The 23,068-nt window shown below is 37.4% G+C and overlaps 1 protein-coding gene across 4 annotated transcripts in view; it reads left to right on the top strand.

Annotated features, from left to right (window-relative positions):
- heix (UbiA prenyltransferase domain-containing heix) overlaps window positions 1-23,068 on the top strand; it is a 68,167-nt gene that overhangs the window by 15,688 nt on the left and 29,411 nt on the right. The window contains exon 1 of one of the 4 annotated variants that reach the window (XM_090407586.1): window positions 11,618-11,988. The exons of 1 other annotated variant lie outside the window; for it this stretch is intronic. The gene's annotated coding sequence lies outside the window, so the exon portion shown is untranslated. Of the gene's footprint in view, window positions 1-11,617; window positions 11,989-12,153; window positions 12,172-14,087; window positions 14,515-23,068 lie in introns of those variants that run through there. 2 more of the 4 variants (XM_090407594.1, XM_090407603.1) reach the window with 2 other exon arrangements.

A 23,068-nucleotide genomic window follows, 5' to 3' on the forward strand; every position in this document is an offset into this window, starting at 1 on the left:
GATGAAACTGAACTCCCATATGACGACTTAGAAGTGGAAGAAGCTGAGGGGGCACATCCTTCACACTGAGGGACCCCTAACCATGAAGTAGCTGTCATATTCCATACAGAAAGTACGAGGTTTCCCTCACAAATTAACTATAGCCTTTAAATACACCACAAGAATCCCGGAACTAATATCTCAACTTCAGGATCTACACTCAAAATTAAAATGTAAAAAGGGCTGAGCAGGGCACAGCAGAGGTTAACAGGCGTAAGCAAATCTACTACCTGAATAATGGGCTACAAAGACAATACCAGGACCAATATTAGATTCAAACTACAATTAAACTTTCATAAACATAATGTCTTTGAGGCTTTTTTCTCTCAATGCAAGAGGATGTGCCTCTACTTTATGCAGCAGAAGAGTTGTTGACCAGGTGCAAAACATCTTATAGACTTATTACTTCTGTGAAACAAATATAAATTCCTACTCCAAATTGTCAAGAAGATAGGAACAGTGGCCTCATGACCTACACCACTCTGCAACCAAACAACATCATAGAACATGAGTCAGTTTAGGAGTACGTCATCAATCTCCCTACAAACTATAAGTGATTGCTGATATACCAGGATACTCCTTGTATGCTCACATAAAAGCACCCAAGCATAATACCCTGCAGATGTTCAATATCTATATACCACAGAAGGATTCTATGGGATCACATATCTTGGGTTTCATTCAAAATAATCTTTCCAGCATTGACCAAGAACATATCATAATAGCCGGGGACTTTAATTCCACTCTTCACCAAGAAAAAGCCAGACTTCAATATACTGAACATCCTAGCTTATTAATAAACAAATTTCAAACAATTATAAACAATAATGAACCCATTGACGTCTTTAGGCATCAACATCCAAATACGGTCCTACACATGGAAGTCAGCAATCACACCAACTAAGAGACTACTCTACCAAGCATGATTGGACAGATACTACGTTACCAAACACACTGTTTCCTTCATTAGAAACATCTCTCACATTCCTTCCTATATTTTAGATCATTGCTTCGACAAGCTGCAACTTTTATTATCTTTGGAGGCATCCAAACCAGGAAGTGCCAATTGGATCATCAACACTACCTTCCTGAAATATCCAGATTGCATAAAAAACACTCAGGCGTTAATAACCAATCACACTCGCCTGAATGGGGATACAGAACCAACGAAAACATGGTAGCACCACCTATATCCAAAATAAAATCCTGCATGCAGCACTACAGTCACCAGAAAAATCAACAGAGGAACATTAGAATCCGACAAATTGAAGAACAGCTCAAGTATCTCCCAGAGGAAAGCCTTGAATATCATTCTGCCTTCCAAGCCATACAAAGACAGGCAGAATTATTGGCAAAGGGCACTTAGTCGCTGCATACACAAATAAATCTTTCGGATGCCCCCACAAAATATTTTTTCTCCTTGGAAAAAAAAATGCCAGGCAGCAAACTTCATTTCTGCTATCAGACTTCAAGATGACAGCTTCACAGAAGAACCAAGAAAAGTAACCTCTGAAATCTACAATATTACCAGAATGCATACAGCACTACAGGAACATCCCATTATGCCATTCACGAAATACTGAAAGGAACAAAAAAAAATGTCTACAACAGATCGGAACCACTTAGGAAACAAAATCATGCTAGATGAACTGAAAACCGCATCCACATCTTTGCCAAAGAACAAATCTCCTGGCCTTGATGGTCTCACGTCAGGGTTTTTCCAATTCTTCTGGAATCAACTCGGACCACTTCTCCTCAAAACACTGCAAGAAGCCTACATCAATGGGCTCCAACAATCTGTCACGACCTAAGTATCACGATTGATAACAAAGGAGGGAGACCACAGGGATATCCGAAACTTGCGTCCAATCTCCCTGATTAATACCGATTGCAAAATCAATTCCAAAGTTAAAACAAACCGAATAAAGCCAACACTGCCTGAAGTTATTGGCTAACATCAAACGTACTCTGTCCTAGATCAATACGTGATAGCCTCCATTTAATAAGAGATCTCATCCACATCGCAAAACAGCCAACATGAAAACCTAGCACTCGTCAGCCATGATCAGGAGAAGGCTTTCGACAAGGTAGAGCACGAGTACCTTTATGAAGTTCTAAAGGCATTCGGCTATGGTCCTCTCATCATTAAAACAGGGCAATTGCCTTACAGAGATGCACACTTCGGTTTAAAAATCAACAACAGGCTAACTTGCACTTTGTCTTCCTCTCGAGGGATCAAGCAAGGATGTCTTCTCTCCGGACAATTATAAACATGGCCATAGAACCCTTCATACAAAGAGTACACAACACCATCATCTACAAACTAACCGGCATAATAGTGCCAGATCAAAAAATTACCCCATCAGCATATACCGATATAGTCCGAAATGAAGAAGAAATGACAGTAACCGACGAAGCACACAGACTATATGCACAAGCCTCAGGGACCAAATTAAATTCTGTAAAAACCACAGGCTTGTGGTCAGGCAGATGGAAGTCTAGAAATGATTCTCCGATCGAATGTACCTGGTCAAGTGATGCACAAAAATACTAAAGTGTGCCCCTTGGCAACACCAAAATATATAACACACTGAACTGGACACAGCTGCACAACCGTTTTAAACAGGTGCTAGGTAAATTGAACAGCGTTCGTTCCATGTCTTCACTTAGAGGATGAGTACTAATAGTTGACCAGATGGCGGCAATTGTCTTATGGCATACACTCAAAATACTCACACCTCCTGAAAGTTCTCCACCGCATTCAAAAGGAAATCAACCGTATTCTCTGTATGAAAACTCACTGGAGAACATACCCTCAACTCTGCAAGCCACTTAGAAGGGAGGTCAAGGCCTGATTTCCCTTGAAAACAAGATTAGATCCTTCAGGATAATCCTCCCCCTAAAGACACTTCAATGCAATCACACTTATGTAACCACCTTGGATTACACCACGAAATCGTCATAGAGAACTTTCACTTTCCACAATCTTCCGAATGGCCACTCCTGCACAATCTCCTCCTAAACTCCTTCATTTTTACAGAGATGTTCTACCGCGGTGGAAAAACACAGAACTTCATTACACACTGACAGGATTAACAAAGTCAGCTGTACTTGCAGAACCACAATTTTCGAAGAGAAACATATCAAGTCTCAAAACTGGCCAGCCCTTTCTTTCTACCAAATGGAACTGGGCAGGAATGATAGTCAGAGTGGACTTCCTAACCTACATCCTGAAGTGGAAAACATTCACAAGCCTGCCAATGAAGAACCCAAAAACTGAAAAACAATATCAACAGCTGCAAGCCTCCATTATAAAAGCCTATCCAGATATCGCTACATCTCAGGAAATCCGTATTCCTCCTAGAAACTTCTCGGTGCCGATATTTCATCTTGTACAATCTGAAGCCTCACTTCCAATTCTTCCCTCCGACTACAAGACAATATACCAATTCCACATGCCAGTGTCTCCAACCTTGCCCTTCTTATATTCATCCTTAACCTTCTCATCTACAAGGCTGCATTGCCACTTAGTTTTCAGTGGGATCTTCCATATAAATCGAATGTGCCACACCAGATTCCGACATATAGTGGAGATTATGGCATAATATCTTGTCAACTCCTTCTAAGCTCTACAAATTTCTGCTAAGAGAAAAGGATCTGTGTCTATTCTGTGACGTTTCATGTACCTTGGAATACACATATCTAACCTGTCCCCCAAACAAAGTGAAGATCACCTATGTCCTGAATACTGTCTCTAGCACCTGTAACTATGCACACAGTCAAGAATACTACTGGAAATTAGTCCACATAGAAGAAATCAGATACAGAATATGCTATTTCCTCTTCATCTGCGCTAAGGCTGTGATCTTCAGCTTTTACCTAAAACAGACAAGAAATAACCAGACCCCATCCATCATTGAAACTGCAGAAACCCTCATGTATATCCTCCGTCGGAAACTACAAAGCGGGCTTTCACTGGAATTTGATTACTTCAAAGAAACGAACTCTCACAAAATTCATAGAGGAGCGGAATCCAACTGGTACTCTGTTCTGGATTGCCGACGACAATACACTTCAGATGAAGAATAACTAAAAGTGATGGCGAACTGTAATATTGAGTCTTATTGAAAAGACACATCCTGCCTGCCATGAATGTACCCTTTCCCCTTCAGTTGTATTGTGTATCTAAAACGAAAAACCTTTTCTCCTTGTAATATACATTCTCATAATATGTAAATAGTCCGTTTTTTGTTATCTTCCAATGTATATTTTATGAAGTTCAATAAAAAAATAAATAAATATCTATCCAAACCTATTTAACCACTCTAGGTGGTCAAGGTGTTGGACGTGCGCTCATACCGCTCCTGCCTTCTTCCACCAACTAAGTTCTTCCTTGCGGATAAACGTATATCCGCAAGGAAGGAGTTGGTTTTTTTATATAGATATATTCTCCAATCCGAGGGCTATACGCTCATACTAGTCGTGTACACGTACGTGTAGTGCTAAGTGATTTATGACAGTTTTTCTTCTGCTGGTGTATTAGATTCTATATATCTTCCACTTCGATGCCATATTCCTTCTTGCCACCTGCATTCCTTACCTGCGGCTATCGCCAGCAAAGGATTACCTACCATGGAAACTGCACATTCATGTGCCACTACTGACACAGAGGTGCAAGGACCCCCCCACCCACCCACACACACACAACTTCGGACCAGGAAAGAAGAGCAAATGTCACAGGAGCTGCTGACACGGAAAACAGGTCAGTCAATTCCAAATCTTATGCTAACGTTGTATCAAACGGATATATCCTATTGTCCCCCCAAAAAACACCGATTTTACACACGAATGCTACATCACCCAGATGTAAATTGATTAAAGCAAAAATAACTACCACTGTTAGCAACGTGATTTCCTGAGAAAATGGAATTGTTATCTTCGCAACCAGAGAAAACATCCCATTAGAAGATTATCTGATGGCTATCGACAAAATTATACCAACAAAAAATATTACTGACGTTTCCCGCGTTGCTGGTACTGTGAGGTGTATTTCAGCTATATCTCATGGACACAAAGTACCGCAAAAAGGTACCGCCAAAAGGCGTCGATATCGGCGATTATCACTTCGAAGCAGCCCCAATAGCATTGGCCCGACAAAAGTAACCATATCAAATGTTCTCCCTGAAATTCCACATCAACTCATCAGATCCATGTTATCAAGATACGGTTCTGTCACAGGAAAAATACGCATATTGTCGGCAGCTACGAAAACGCCCGAATTCACCCATGTTAAAAGCTTTCGAAGACAGGCATTAATGCACTTTCCAAACAAAGACACACTACACGACCTCCCAAAATTAATCAATACGGACATAAATGGAATAACCTACACTTTCTACTTATCTTCCTCATCACAGTGTTTCTTCTGTGATGAAGATTGTCACATTAGGAAACAATGCCCCTATATTGTCAAGGATTCATCAACAAATATCCCATCTAAGAATATGAAACCAGTTGAACAGAACAACATCGTAAGCGAAAAAAATCCAAGCATAAGAAAAAGTAAACCACAAATTCTCTCTTAATCGCGAATTTCAGAACCAAGAAAATGCCTAAATGGAAAAGACGAAGTTCGGTCAAATAATGAGATCCAAAACTCTGATGAGGAAGTCTCACAGCAAAAACAGCATGAATTTGCGGATCCTCTCAATAGAGATGACTGAGATGACCAAATTAAAAGCATTTCCCGGACACAACCACCAACCCAGCCTCCCACTAATTCAGAACCTCATCCAATAGAAGAAACTACCAAAATGCCCTTCCATCACTTTCAGCCAGCCAAGGAGAAAGAGAGTTCCCAGATGATGATGAAACTGTACTCTTACATGATGACTTAGAAGAAGAAGAAGCTAAGGGGGAACTTCCCCACACTGAGGGGGGCCCTAACCATGAAGCAGCACATATTTCATACAGAAAGTGCGAGACTTCTCTCACAAATTATCTATAGCGCTTAAATTCACCAAATGAATTTCGAAACTAATATCTCAACTTCAGGATCTACACTAAAAATTAAAATGTAAAATGGGATGATCAGAGTTTAACAGGAGAAAGCGAATCTACTACATGATTAATGGGCTAAAATCACAATATCAGGACCAACATTAGATTGAACCTACAATTAAACTTATATAAACGTGAAGTCTTTGAGCCTTTTTTCTCTCAATCCAAAAGGTTGTGCCTCTGTTTTATGAAAATGAAAAGTCCTTGACCAGGTACAAAAACATCATATAGACCTATTACTTCTGCAGGAAACAAATATAAACTCCTCTTCCAAATTATTTAGATGATGAGCAGAGTGGCCTTATGACCTACACCACTCTGCAGCCCAACAACATCATAGAGCAGGAGTCAGCTTAGGAGTACGTCATCAATCTCCCTACAAACTAAAAGTGATTGCTGATATACCAGGATACTCCTTGTATGCTCACATAAAAGCACCCAAGCATAATACCCTGCAGATGTTCAATATCTATATACCACAGAACGATTCTTTGGGATCACATATCTTGGGTTTCATTCAAAATCATCTTTCCAGCATTGACCAAGAACATATCATAATAGCTGGGAATTTAATTCCGCTCTTGACCAAGAAAAAGCCAGACTTCAATATACTGAACATCCTAGCTTATTAATAAACAAATTTCACACAATTATAAACAATAATGAACTCATTGAAGTCTTTAGGCATCAACATCCAAATACGGTCCTACACATGGAAGTCAGCAATCACACCAACTAACAGACCACTCTACCAAGCACGACTGGACAGATACTATGTTACCAAACACACTTTTTCTCTAGTTAGAAATATCTCTCACATTCCTTCCTACATTTCAGATCATTGCTTCGACAAAAAGCAACTTTCGTTATCTTTGAAAGCATCCAAACCAGGAATTGCCAATTGGATCATCACCACTACCTTCCTGAAAGATCCAGATTGCATAAAAAACACTCAGGCGTTAATAACCAATCACACTCGCCTGAATGGGGATACAGAACCAATGAAAACATGGTAGCACCACCTATATCCACAAATAAAATCCTGCATGCAGCACTACAGTCACCAGAAAAATCAACAGAGGAACATTAGAATCCGACAAATTGAAGAACAGCTCAAGTATCTAACAGAGGAAAGCCTTGAATATCATTCTGCCTTCCAAGCCATACAAAGACAGGCAGAATTATTGGGAAAGGGTACTTAGTCGCTGCATACACAAGTAAATCTTTCGGATGCCCCCACAAAATATTTTTTCTCCTTGGAAAAAAAAATGCCAGGCAGCAAACTTCATTTCTGCTATCAGACTTCAAGATGACAGCTTCACAGAAGAACCAAGAAAAGTCACCTCTGAAATCCTACAATATTACCAGAATGCATACAGCACTGCAGGAACATCCCATCATGCCATTCACGAAATACTGAAAGGAACAAAAAAAAAAATGTCTGCAATAGATTGGAACCACTTAGGAAACAAAATCATGCAAGATGAACTGAAAGCCGCATCCACATCTTTGCAAAAGAACAAATCTCCTGGCCTTGATGGTCTCACGTCAGAGTTTTTCCAATTCTTCTGAAATCAACTCGGACCACTTCTCCTCAAAACTCTGCAAGAAGCCTACATCAATGAGCTCCCACAATTCGTCACGGCCTAAGTATCACGATTGATACCAAAGAAAGGAGACTACAGGGATATCTGAAACTTGCGTCCAATCTCCCTGATTAATACCAATTACAAAATCAATTCCAAAGTTAAAGCAAACCGAATAAAGCCAACACTGCCTGAAGTTATTGGACAACATCAAATGTACTCTGTCCTAGGAAGATCAATACATGATAGCCTCCATTTAATAAGAGATCTCATCCAAATCGCAAATAGCCAACATGAAAACCTAGCACTCGTCAGCCATGATCAGGAGAAGGCTTTCGACAGGGTAGAGCACGAGTACCTTTATGAAGTTCTAAAGGCATTTGGCTATGGTCCTCTCATCATTAAAACAGTGCAATTGCCTTACAGAGATGCAAACTTCGGTTTAAAAATCGACAACAGGCTTACTTGCACTTTGTCATACTCTTGAGGGATCAAGCAAGGACAATTATAAACATGGCCATAGAACCCTTCATACAAAGAGTACACAACACCATCATCTACAAACTAACCGGCATAATAGTGCCAGATCAAAAAATGACCCCATCAGCATATACCGATATTGTCACTGTAATAGTCCGAAATGAAGAAGAAATGACAGTAACCCACGAAGCACACAGACTATATACACAAGCCTCAGGGACCAAATTAAATTCTGTAAAAACCACAGGCTTGTGGTCAGGCAGATGGAAGTCTAGAAATGATTCTCCGATCGAATGTACTTGGTCAAGTGATGCACAAAGATACTAAAGTGTGCACCTTGGCAACACCAAAATATATAACACACTGAACTGGACACAGCTGCACAACCGTTTTAAACAGGTGCTAGGTAAATTGAACAGCGTTCGTTCCATGTTTTCACTTATAGGAAGAGTACTAATAGTTAACCAGATTGCCGCGAGTCTCTTATTTAATACCCTCAAAGTACTCACACCTCCTGAAGAATTTCTCCACCACATCAAAAGGAAATCAAACGTTTACTCAGGAACAAAACTCACTGGACAACATACCCTCAACTCTGCAAACTACTCAGCATGGGCTGGGAATCAAGGCTCGATTTCCCTTGGAAACAAGATTAGATCCTTCAGGATAATCCCCCTCCTAAAGACACTTCAATGCAATCACACTTATGTAACCACCTTCGATTACATCACGAAATCATCCACCAAAGGACATAAACTTTCCACAATCCTCCGAATGGACAGTCCTGCACTATCTCCTTCTAAACTACCTCATTTCTGCAAAGGTGCACTACAGCGATGGAAAAACGCAAAACTTCATCACGTACTTAGAGGATCAACAGTCAGCTGTACTTATAGAACCACTATTTTCGAAAAGAAACATATCAAGTCTCACAACTGGCTAACCCTTTCTTTTCCTTACATGGAACTGAACAGGAATAAAAGTCATAGGGGACCTCCTAATTCAGACCCTAAAGTGGAAAACATTCACATGTCTACCAATGAAGAACCCAAAAACTGAAAAGCAATATCAACAACTGTAAGCCTCTATTATAAAAGACTCTCCAGATATAGCTACACCTCAGGAAATCCTTAATTCTTGTAGAAACTGCTCGTGGCCGATATTTCATCTTGTACAATCTGAAGCCTCACTTCCATTTATTTCCTCAAACTACAACAAAATATAGCACTTCCTCATGTCAGTGCCTCCAACCTCGACCTTCTTATATTCATCCTTAACGCTCTCATCTGCAAAGCTGCATATGCCACTTAGTTTTCAGTGGGATCTTCCATATAAATCGAAGTGTGCCAAACCAGATTCCGACATATAGTGGAGACTATGGCATAACCTCTTGTCAACTCCTTCTAAGCTCTACTAATTTCAGCTAAGAGAAATGGATCTGTGTCTATTCCGTGATGTTTCAGGTACCTTGGAATACACATATCTAACCTGTCCCGCAAACAAAGTGACAATCACCTATGCCTTGAATTCTGCCTCTAGCACCTGTAACTATGCACACAGCCAAGAATACTACTGGAAATTAGTCCACATAGAAGTAAACTGACACAGAATATGCAATTTCCTCTTCATCTGAGTTAAGGCCGTCATCTACAGCTTCTACCTAAAAGAGAGAAGAAATAATCAGCACCCATCCATCACTGAAACTGCACAAACCCTCATGTATATCTTTCGTTGGAAACTAAAAAGCAGGCTTTCACTGGAAATTGAGTACTTCAAAGAAACAAGAACTGTCGCGAAATCCATAGAGGAGTGAAATCCAACTGGTACCCTCTTTTCTGGATTGACGACGACAATATTCTTCATCTGAAAGATAATTTAGACTGAAACTGAACTGTAAATTTTGAATTCATTTATTGTATTCTCTACTGTATACCCGAAAGGAAAATGTTTCTTTCTCTGTAATATATATATATACTTATATACTTATAATATGTAAATAGTCCTTGTTACCTATCGTCCAATGTATATTTTAACAAGTTTTAAAAAAAATCTATCTGTCTCTATTGCGCAATTCCGTGGGCAACCCGTGGGCGTTCAATTCTTGTGACAGCATTTATGACACCACTCTGTATATAATTGTGACCAACAGCTATAGACGTGATATTTTTATGCACAGAAATTGATAAAGTTAACCAGACAAACAAGAACATTTCATTATTGTCAGAAGAACTTTTATAACTGTGACAAACAGTTATGATAGACGTGATATTTTTATGCACAGAAATTGACAAAGTTAACCAAACAAGAACATTTTATTATTGTCAGAAGAACTTATATTATTAAAACTAGAGATAATGAAAAAAAAAAAATTGTGAGAAATATTGGATGAGAAGCTACTTAACTGCGCTGCAACTTGATGTCTAATTCTATTGATATCAAATGTCAGATACTTTTTTTTTCATTTCATTATGACATAAAAACATTTTATTATGACACACGTGTCATAATGAAATGTTACAGGAAGTAAGCGTCAATCTTGGCTTACCTGCTTTACAAGTCTTGCAATGAGCACAATGTCCCAAAGGGGTAGAAGGAAGGTAGAATTGTTTATTATTAAACAATTAATAATTTTATTAATTGTTTTTATTCCATTAGAAATGGAATAAAAACAATTTATTGTTTTTATTGTTATGTTGTTTCTAATGGAATAAAATGTTCTTTTATTCCATTAGAAACATTTCCGAACCAAACATGCTTGGGAGATATATAATACAGAATGACTATTATATTTATGTGTTTATCAGACATGAAAGATATTACATTGCTTTATTACCAAAGGAATGAAAGTCTCTCACAGAAGATCAATAATGCTATCTTCCCAGTGGTGTAGCTAGTGGTTTTGCCGCCCGGGGTAGTCCCTGAATTTGCCACCCCTCTCAATATACATCAAAAATACAAAAAAAAAGTCAAAACGACATATAGGGAAATAAATTAAAATGCTATGTTTATATTTGAAGTAAAACTTTAATTCCAGCATTTTAAAATATTATTTCTTTTTGCTTTTCCATTAGCAAAATAGTCGATGACATTGTTGAAGTCTATTTCATCACTCAGTTGTTGTTCTATAGACAGTATGGCAAGATTTCGTAAACGTAAAGTGCCGCCCGGGGCTGACCCTCCTCCCCCCTTCTTCCCCCTAGCTACGCCACTGTATCTTCGCATCCCTTTTCTCCTTAATTCGAGATAAAATTCGCTTTGAACAAATGAAGTTTTGCTTGTAGTGATAGTTTTTGCAATGAATATTTAATAGTTTACACAAAATTAGTAAAAATATTAGTGTCCGGTTTCACTCTTTATTTTTTAATACAATAAAATATTCAGTAACTATAACAGCCCACTGTCACGTCGCGATTTCTGGCAGTTGCTACGTCCTCTTCCGGATGTAACCTAGCGACAGATAATCTACTAAAAAAATCACTTAAATTATTTTGTAAGAATATTATGAGAGAAGTTTGAGCAGTGTTGTCGAAATGGCTTAATTAATAAGCTAGTGACAGCCAAGTACTGTATTCGATTTTCGTATGTAATTGTGTTGTCAAAAATTTACTGGTAATTTTGATGGGTGTTTTTTTTTTTTTTTTTTTTTTTTTGTAGTTGTGCCCTTTCCTCGTAATTGAATTCATTTGGGATTTCAGGCCTGAAGTCATAAAGCATTTAAAGAAGTTTCGTTTTAACTTCATCCATTTTTCATTATGAAAGCCGTAAAATTTCAAAAATGGGAAAGACCTAAAATTTTGAATTAACTTTACAAGGAAAAAGGAAGGTATGTTTTTTGTGTGTGTTTTTTTCCCAAAAAAAATCAACTTAGAGTGAATAAATGTTTTATCTATTGAACTCTATTACTTTTATCTGTCTAAGATGACTGCTATAATGATATGTTCAGAAATAATAGTAGTTCTTGTGTTAACCGGGTAGCTTCATGGAGTCTAAAGACTCATCGTCGGAGGTTCGTAAGTCACTTTATTATTATTAATGTTCATAACAGTGATTTGGTCAGGATGGACAGTTGTAGTGGCTGTCATTATTTAGTACCAGACACCAGTTGTGCAGCCCTCACGAGTCTTTTTTCAACTTAAATTATTTAGCATTGTGGTTTCGATTCCGCGTCTCAGAAAGCGGAAACCTGAAGATTTTAGCTCTGATTCAGCTGCTTTTATATTTAGAGAAATATCAGATAGTCTGGACTTCTTTTATTTAATACGAAATAAGTTGAATAAACTGATAATTTTGAACAATATTTTTTATCTTGTGCAAAACTAAACGGTAAAAAATGTTTCTCAGACGTTTCCAAAAGTCTGAGAATCATTTCTTCCTGTTTAGATCTTTGATAAGTGTCTCTTTTTTGCTTTATAAGATTCCTCTTGGTTATTCTAAAAATGAAGTCTAAGATGTTGAAACATTTCAGTGATGTGGATATTATTTTATTGTATCTTCTGTTATTTGCATTAACTTTCAAATTTCCCGAAAAATGCATAGATCAAATAAAAAGTTGCATGAAGTCTGCTTTGAACATATTGTACCTGTACTCCCTTAGTTTGCTGTAGCATAATGAGTCCAACTTGGAATTTTGTTTTGCACTGATTCTAATTATTCTGTATATAACGCATGAATATTACAGCATAATGCTATAAAATGTTTATCTGTGAAAGCTGACATTTTCAGAGGTGGAAGGGAAAGCTGTGAGATCAGAAGGGCATTTGAACTTGAACTGTTCAGCACATTGAGTAATTGTAGGTGCCAGAATGGTAGAATAGGATGACAGTTTAAGGGCATATGCTATGGAATCGATAGTATGTTCTCCTGGATGTGGGTCTTGCTTTTGGACGAGTACCAATGGTGTGTAAAGAAGGTAAAATAATGTTCTTGCATAGGAATAATATAAAAGCAGATGTATTGAATACAGATCAGTTTTGCTTTTCTACTGGTAATTAAGGTTTTTGAGAAATTAGTTATGACTAGGATATAGGTGTGTGTGAGAATATAATTCCTTATGGGGGATTAATGTGGGCTTGTTAAGGGGAGATCATGATTATTAAAATATAACATCTCACAGTACTGTGTAATAGTGTAACTGCAGAAATTGATATAAAGAGAATGATTCATGTATTGTAGGATTTCTGGATTTTGGATTGATATTTGGAAGATTGCCACACAGGTCGGGTTGTTTGGAAGCAACTAAAACTGTGAAGCCATTGTATTATGATTGTTAATTACATGTGTTCTTCTAGCCCTTTGCCTCTTTTGTTGAATGCAAGCCTTCCAAATGACAAATAAAAAAAAAAAGTTTAAAAAAACTGACAATGGTAGAAATACATATTTCTCCTTGCCACTAGAAAACATTGCAAGATATATGAATTTGTATGGTGAAGCATTTGTCTCCTGAAAAAAAGGAAGTGACAAGTGGACTATTATATAGTTAGTCCACTTGTAGCAGTAGGTCTGTTGGTATTCATCCTGTTTATGAATGATACTGCAGATAGTTTTGAGAGAGAGATTCTGTTGTACAAAGAGGATTTGAAGATGTGAAGCCAACAGCCTCTATACATACAAACTTTGTTTACCCTTGGGAAAGATTAAACAAGAATATAATTTTTTGTCATGCATAATTAACATCCCTTGATGAGTCTTTGGACTACTTGGAGGTGTCATATAATAATAATAATAATAATAGATTTTATAACCCAGCAAAAAAAAAAAAAAACTTTCTGCAATTACCTTTCACTTAGAGTATTTAATAACATGATAATACACCATTTTCACTTATATATAGAAAAATATGACTTCTGCATTGATTTATTCTTGATATCTTCTTAGGTTTGGTTCCTATTGATGAGACCTCAATAAATGTCGAAACTGGTGAGAGTAGTGACCCTTCCTATTATGTTTTGCCAGCCTCTATATACAAGTCAACTCTTTGGAGATGCTTCACATGCATATTTTGTTTTTTTTTACACTTGGCTAAAGGATTAAACAAGAAATAATTTCTTGTCAACTATAATATACAGCATTCATATCAGCATCACAATTATCTGCAGTTGCATTTGCAATTTTTATTATGTGCTCTTTGAACTTCAGAAGACCATAACTTCAAGATTCCTAGTGTCATTAGTTTCTTCAAGCCTAATTCAATCCGTATAATATGCTGTTGGAAATCTCATGACACCAAAATTCATAACGTTACATATGCTATGTGCCATTCAGTCATTTCCAACTCTTGATGACCTTGTTAACAAAGGTCCTCCATCTCTGGTCTCTTGTCTTTCCTTCCAGCAGCTGTAAATTCAAGTTGGTAAGTTCCTTTATGTTGTCCATCCAACTCTTTTGCTGTCCTCCTCTCCTTATTTCCTCAATCTTTTCCAGTAATTCATTAACTATGCATTGACTAATATTGAATTCACAGCCATTATCATTTGCCCCCAGTTCCAGCAGGTAAAATCATTATGTAAGTGCTGTTATCGGTAACATCCTTGAATGCCCTGCTTATCTTTGCAACATCAGCATGCAATTGGTATATTATGTTGGATTTTGTTTCTGCATCTAAAAATTTAAATCTTTGTTCAGTAAATGGATTTGACTAAATATGTAATCATGTTTTTACAGGCCTAGAGGAAAGTGAAGGTATGGTGAAAGGTAGCCCAGTGGAAAGCATCTATAGAAAAGGCATAGGGTAGAAACAGGACATCTATGAGTAAGATAAAGGATAATACATTATGAAGTTTGAGGAAGATTTTGCTGCACCATCCCAAATATGAGAACAGTATTTTCACTGGGCTCCCTGTATTACCTTTTCCTTATCTCACTCCAGAATTAACATCCACTCTATGTTGCCCGTATAAGCTCTCATATTCATATGACATATACCAAGCAACTGCTAAAAAGTAGGTCTACCTCAGTCCATTGTGAGAAAGAAAAGTTGACCAAGCAATTGTCACCTCACTTCTCTCAAAAATCATTCAGAAGGTCATCAACAGCTGTCTTCTTCACTGTGTTGAGGCCTACCAATTAGTCTTCACTAGTATGGTTTCATTTACTCCAGCTCCACAGCAGATATCCAGCTGACCCTATCTGATCTGCCTGTGGACTCATTCCATGAAAAGGTTGGATAAACTTATATGGTCACTTGCAACATTCCCAAGGTATTTGATTGGATCTGATGTAGAGACCTCCTTACCAAGCTGCTATTATATGGTCTGTTTGCAAGCCTGGTTAGCCAAGTAGTTAGCATACTAATAGGTCGTGGGTTTGAATCCCAATGTGGGCATGAATGTTTGTGACTGTGGTACCTTGTGTACTGCTAGAACCTTTGATATGGCACAGTATAACCTTTACTGTCCTTGCACAGTAAAGGTTATACTGTGTTATTCCTTGCTAAAAAAACTCTTCTAACTGGTCAACACATAGATCAGAGTTTCCTTTATGGTCATTCACCAAATTTCTTCAATTCAAATGTCTTTAACAATGCAGAGTACCACAGTGCCCTGTACTTTTGCTTACACTTTTCCTATTATACATTAATAACCTCCTGTCACAGACCACAATTCCTGTACATAGTTTTCCTGAACACTATTCTATTCTTCATTCAACAAACCATGCGGTAAGTTGAGGTTTCTGTGGCTCGAGTCCATACTTATTTTTGTCTGACTAGCACCACATACAACTTATTATTGTTATTATTTTACTGGGAGATCCACACTATCCATTATTTACACAGTACTTACACCGTTCCTTAAATTCATTCACTGTCAGGGCACTCATAACTACCTCTGACACTCGGTTCCACTCATTTACCACTCTCTATGCAAAAAATATAGTTTACACACCCTTCTTAACCACACTCTTACACAACTTTCAGGAGTGATCCCTTGTTCTCTTCCTACCTCTCATGTATTTAAAAAAAAAAAAGTTGTCAGTGTTGTGAAATCCTTGTAGTTGGTTTCTATCTTGTCCCCCTTCTCCTCTGCATGTCAACTATACTCCACAACCCACACTTTCAGTCTATCCTCATAGAAATCTGATTACCTCATAGGCAATCTGAATTATTTTCCACAACCTCCTGATCCCCCCCCCCCCCAGAGAAACAGGCAACCAAAGATGCAACTGAATTGCAGCCTTATAAAGAGGGATAATAACCTTCCTATCTTTACTTGTTAGTGTATGTGTTCAACATTCAAGTAATGCTTTGAACTATATAGCAATATGCCCTCTGAACTTCAAATCTCTGTTCACCATCATCCCCAAATCTTTAGCCTCATCAATTTCTTGTAATCGAGTACCATCAGTATGATACAAAATAGGTAATCTTTCATCTCGAAATGGATTACATTACATTACATTTTGCAATAATTGGCATTAAATTGGCAACCATTGTCCACACTGTGAATTTATTTAAATCATCACTAAAAACACACGTACTAACCACAGTAATGACTATTTAATTCGTAAATATTTCATCCCAAGTATCTTGGGACATCATCAGTACAGTAGTTCAAACAATACTAGGAATAACATACAGTTAGGGTGAATGGTTACAATTGAATCTCAATATGCATGCAGTAACGTGTTATAGAAGTAAATTAAATATAACTGAAAAAAAAAAAAATGTTACTTCTATAACACATTACTGCATGCATATTGAGATTCCATTGTAATCATGTGCCCTAACTGTATGTTATTCCTAGTATTGTTTGAACTACTAGTAGTACTGATGATGTCTCATCATCACAAAAGGTCACAAAATATTCACCAAGGGAACAAACTTAATCCCTTTGTTCATGATGCTCCTGGCATTTGTATGTATACACAAGAAGATACCTGTTATGTATGTGTGTATGTATGTATATATTATTATTATTATTATTATTATTATTACGTGATACCTCCAAGGAGTCCAAAGACTCATCAAAGGAGGGCAACTACTCTACAATCTTCCATCTCCACCACTTAATCCACCAACTACAGCGAACTCATAGAACAAGTTTCTATTCCTCCTCTTTCATTCCTGCTGCAGCACTACTCTGAAAGTCTCCCACCAAATGTGGGAGTCTGTTCCAGAGACTGTTAATTGTTCATTTTAGATTTATAATAATGCCAGGTTTTTCATCATTTTCCATCTTCACCAACCATCATTTTCATCTACACCAACGCCATCTACTGCCCACCACCACATAACACAATACCTTCTGGATTTTCAATATACTTTCATCTGCAGTCTATTTAGCCATTTGGGCAACTTGCTCTTTCCCATCCACACACTTAGTGTAAATTGAACAGGTTTCAACCTTTCACCAGATTTATAATCATGCTCACATTTTTATTCTTAGAAAAAAACTTCACATTCTCAACATTCCTTGCATGATCTAGTTTCCCTCACTCTGCATTAGATATCACCCAAATAAATAATTTCTCCAGACTCCTGATACCAACTCCATCTGAGTGCAGGTCATCCTTCTTTTCTATAGTCTTTTCTACCATCACACACTCACTCCAAAAATCCAAAATCTCGCCCCCATTTCTTTTATGCAGTCTGTGCATTGAATCATTTGCTACCATATCTATCTTTAACTATGTACTCTCATCCAATTATTATTATTAAGAGAGACCTCCAGGGAGTCAGGGACTCATCGAGGGAGGCCACATACTACAAGCACCAGCTTCATACTTATTCTTGAATTCATTCACACTGCTTGCACTTGCAACATCCAATGGCAATCCATTCCAATCACGCATCACCCGAGAGAAATCTAGCTCTCACCCCCTTCTTAGCAGCATTCATTCTCAGCTTCCAAGGATGTCCTCTTGTCCTTTCCCCACCCTACCTAAATTGAAAAATTCCATCAACTGAAATCCTGTATGACCCGTTCAGAAGTTTGTAAGTCTCAATCATATCACACCCTTTTTCTCCTGTTTGCTTGTGTCTGCAGTCTACAAATTCGCAATCTGTCTTCATAATCTGCATTCCACAATTCCTGATATCATTTTTAACACTCTCCTTTGCACCCCTCTCTAGTATATCAGAATTGCAATGGAAACCAGGAGACCAGACTTATGCACAGTAGCCCAAGTGAGATCTTATCAAGGCCTTGTAAAGAGGTAAAAATAACATCCTTATCTTTACATGGGAACATTCGTTTCTGATTGCAATTATCTTTTGAGTTGTATTTGCAATCTTTGCTACATGGCCCCTGAACTTCAACTTCCTATCTACTAACACTCCAAGAACCTTAGCTTGATCAGTTTCTTCAAGCATAATCCCACTAATATAATTCGACATTAGATATCTAATCATGCCAAAGTGAATGACTTTATCTTTTACTGACGTTGAACTGACATCCATTTTCCCATGCTCACAATTCTTGCTTATTCAAATCATTCTGCAAATATTGCATAGCAGAGCATTTCTGATTACCCTACCTATCTTTGCATTATCAGCAAATAGATGTCGCTTGTCAATTCATTAATGTATTTGACAAGTGACAGCTATCATTAATGTATAGATTGAATAAGAGCGTCCAAGCACTGTTTTTTGATACACCACTGGTTACCTTAAATCTTGCAGGCTCACATCCCTTGTATACCACTTCTGATATCTGTCAGTCAAACATCCTCTTATTCACTCTAATATTCTATTATCCAAATCCATATTCTCCAATTTATTCAACAGTCTATCATGCTGTATTCTGTCAAAAGCCTTAGCAAAATCCAAATGTGTCAGGGTGTATCCAAGTTGCTAAAACATGACCTTCCCTTAGAAACCCATGTTACCCATTGCAAAGTAGAGATTCACTGTCAACCCATTTCTGAATGCGAGCCCTAACCAATTTTTCCAAAATCTTCACCACTCCTGAGATGTTAATTGGTTGATAGTTGGGTACATCGGTCTTTGCATCACTCTTGTGCAATGGAATTATCATGCATTCTTTCCATTCCTCTATAATCTTTCCTGTTCTGAGACTCATATTAAACAGCCTGGTCAAAGGAATAGCCACTTCAGCTAAACACTCTTTTAGTACATGTGCTGATATCCTATCAGTCCATATTGCTGAATTCTTATTCAGTTTGTGCAACAGATCTAATACCTCATTCTCATACACCTGAGTTTCTTCATCCAGTGAAGAGGTAGCAGTAAGCTCAATGTCGTGTACACCAGATTGATAGCTTTTAACAAAACGAGCAGTCATTAGTTGAACGACCTCTTCTGCATCTATAGCCCTCGAGCCATCTGCATCTATAGCCCTCGAGCCATCTGCATTTAGGAGAGTTATTCTTTCACATATAGTCTTTCTCTCTTCTTCCTGCAATAATTTCATATCCTCTCTCATACTGTATTTATCATTATAAATTAAAGGTGCCAAGAAATTATATTCTTGGTTTCATCCTTGATTCAAGTGTAAGCAAACAGAGTTTGTATGTGAAGTCACTTCATGGCTGGGCTACTTGTATAGAGATAAATGCCTTCACATCAATTGCCTTAGTGTCCCATAATGCAAAGCGCATATCCTTACAGACATGTATAATGCTATGTATTATACAATGAAAAACTTCCAACGACTATCTCTAATCCAGAGTGTTTTTAATAATAATCTGTGACCTTTTTGGCTACTCATATATGGAAATATGACTTCTGCATTACTTCAACCTTGGTATCTCCTCTGAGTCTGACTCCCACTGATGAGACCTCAATAAAAGTCTAAACCAGTCTGGGCAGTGACCCTTCACATAATGCATAGCATTATACATGTCTGTAAGGATTTGTGATTTGCATTATGGGATACTAAGGCTTTTGATGTGAAGTCACCTTTTAGCTACTTGTATATGGAAATATGACTTATGCATTACTTCAACCTTGCTATCACCTATGGGTCTGACTTCCACTGATGAGACCTCAGTAAAGGTTTGAAACCAGTCTGGGCAGTCGCCCTTCCCATTATATATAGGATTATACATGTCTAAGGATATGTGATTTGCATTATTGGATACTAAGGCAATTGATGTGATATCATTAGCCTCTATATAAGAGTTGCCCTCTCATGAAGTTACTTCATGTACAAACTCTGTTTGCTTATACTTGGATAAAGGATGAAACCAAGAATTTAATTTCTTGGCATCTTTAATTTATAATATAACTTGCAACAGCTATAATACTATGTTTATCTAGCCCTCGATTATTTGTCTGCTCACCAACCCAACTGGGCATTTGTTCCTACCTTCCATTAAGTTACTCAGCTTAACAGGATCCACCTCTTTTTTAGTCGAGGATGGAGTTGGGATGAAAAGGCTGAGGTTCTGCTTGTATTTTTTATAATGCCAACATATGAAAAGTTACAAGCCCTGTAACACAATAGTGCCATGTATGAATAAATGATTAAAAAGAAAAGGAGTAGTCTATTGATGTGTTTCTTAAAGAGTTAAAGGATGTACTTAGTAGGAAAAACTGTGTGTGTGTGTGAGAGAGGGGGGGGGATTGTTTCAAAGAACAGAGTTGGATGGAATGCAGGAAGACAGGCTTCTTTGTTATGCTTGGAGTTGGACTGTGTGGGTGGGTGGGTGGTGTTGGCCTATAGCTGCTCATGTTTGCATGTGATTGGAAGAAACTGAAGAAAGAGTAGTAACCAGTTCAGCAGAGTAGAACAGTACCCTTGAAAATATCTATAAGAAAGCATAGTGCAAAAACTGTGAGTTATCAAGAATTCTTAGGGAGGTTTTGGGTATCCCACTCTAAATGCAAACAATATTTCAAGGTTAGTTAGATCTGAGACTTTTAGGAGTTGAGTAGAGAAGCATTGTTTTAAATGAAAAAAACACAAAAATTTTTAGAGGCTGAGGAGGCTATCGATGGACTGACACATCCACCTTATCTTGGCACAATATGATTGTGCCAAGATAAGATGGATGTGTCAGTCAACCCAAGAAGAGAAAAATGGTCTTGAAAGGATATTGAAATATTATCAGAAGTAAGTGGGAGTGAAGTAGGATCTTTCTTGTTTGTGATAAGACAGGTGAGTGTTTATAGCATTAAAATTCACTAAGTTGTCTTCACTCCATTTGAGGATAGTGCGAAGATCAGTATTTAAGTTATTGGTTATGGAAGATCTTAAGGCTTCAGTCATTTGAGTACAACATGGTTTCTCAAATGAGGAAGAGGAATGAATGAAGAATACTGTCATCTGCGAAACTGAATAGGATTTGAAATCAGAGAAAATCATTGATCTAAAGGAGGAAGAGTATGGGTGAGAGTACAGAACTCTGAGGTACTCAGCATTGATAGAGAAATCTCATGAGAGGAAACAATCTACCAAGACATGCAACGAATAACCAGTGAGGAAGTTGGCTATCTAATCACACAGTGCAGGAGATCATAAGATGGTAGCTTGTTCAGGAAGCCTTTATGCCAGACATGAACATATCATGTTCATGCCAGACATATGTCAAGAGCAACCACATGGGTTTCTTCATATCTTTCCATGCTCTGTGTGCCCAAAGGTGGGTAAGGTTGATGAGGAAGTCTGTTGTAGAATGAGAATGGCAGAATCCATATTGGTGATCATTAATTAATTGATAGGTTTCCAAATAGTGAAGAAACTAGTTGTGACCTTCTCCATCATTTTGAGAGTACTGAGTTGAGAGTAATGGCATAATACTTTAATGGTTGATTGACTTTTGTCTCCCTTTATAGGTACAGGTTTGCTTTCATGTAATTGGGTAGATATCAGATGAATATAATAGCTTATATAGTCAATCTTCTAGCTGAACTATACAGCACTTATAACCTTGTCAATCTGCAGAGCAAATTTCCACACAAACATGGAAGGAAATGTACTTAGGAACATTCAAATGAAACAAGATCATAAATTATCATATTTTAATCACTGGAAAGTTGGAGATATCAGTTCAAAATTGTACAGCATCCAACAGTGTAGAACTAAACTCTAATCATAGAATAATAAGTACACATATAAAACTTCGTCTCAGTGCTTTTAAACCTAACAAGAATAACAAATATCATTGGAATGATCTAGCTCTTCTTACCATTTGCTATTCCTCAGTATAAAAAGCACTACAAAACAAACTAAAGGAATGCTCACTCCTGAAGAACCATCTCAGAGTTTCGCTCATATTGTACAATCTATCCATGAAGTAGCAGCAAAAACTTCATCTTCTTAAAGGAAATAGATAACACACAACAGTGAAAATTTGGTAAAGACGTGTAATAACATTAAGAAGCAATACAGGAATCAGAGGATGCTCTGTCTACATGCTCAGTTAACCACATCAATGTTAATATGGATAAAATACATCACTCCTCATACACTTCTTATCCATGGCATTACAATTTTAATATGCACTTCACATCCATGGTAACTTTGATGTGTATACACATCATTTAATTAAAAGAACTAAATGATGAAGTATATACATGGCCTTTCGAAATAACAATGAAAACCATATCCAGTCTATCTGTCAAAAACTAGAACTTCTCAAAAATATCCATAAAATCAAAGAATGTACCATTTAGTTAATTCCTTATGCACCAAAAAGAAGAATAGAAGGACAAGATACCTGAAGATAAAAGTGAAAAACGTTTACTATGGAAGAATCACTTCGAAAAACTATCAAATAATTCAACTTCACTACAAATGCCTTGCCAGAAATAATAATCTAAAAAGAATATCCCATTACGTGCAACAATTTTGAGATGCATGAATTTGAAACTTCACTAAAAATCCAAAAGAATGAGAAAGCATCTGGATTAGATGGTATAACAGCAGAAGCTATTAGACATGGAGGAAAAGAGTTTTGGAAACAACTGTTAAATATCTGTAATACAGCTCTAGTTACATCCAACA

This window comes from Typopeltis vanoorti, chromosome 2 (genome assembly GCF_054136105.1).
Source record: "Typopeltis vanoorti isolate ZY-2024b chromosome 2, IOZ_Tvanoo_1.0, whole genome shotgun sequence".
NCBI classification, from domain to species: Eukaryota; Metazoa; Arthropoda; class Arachnida; order Uropygi; family Thelyphonidae; genus Typopeltis; species Typopeltis vanoorti.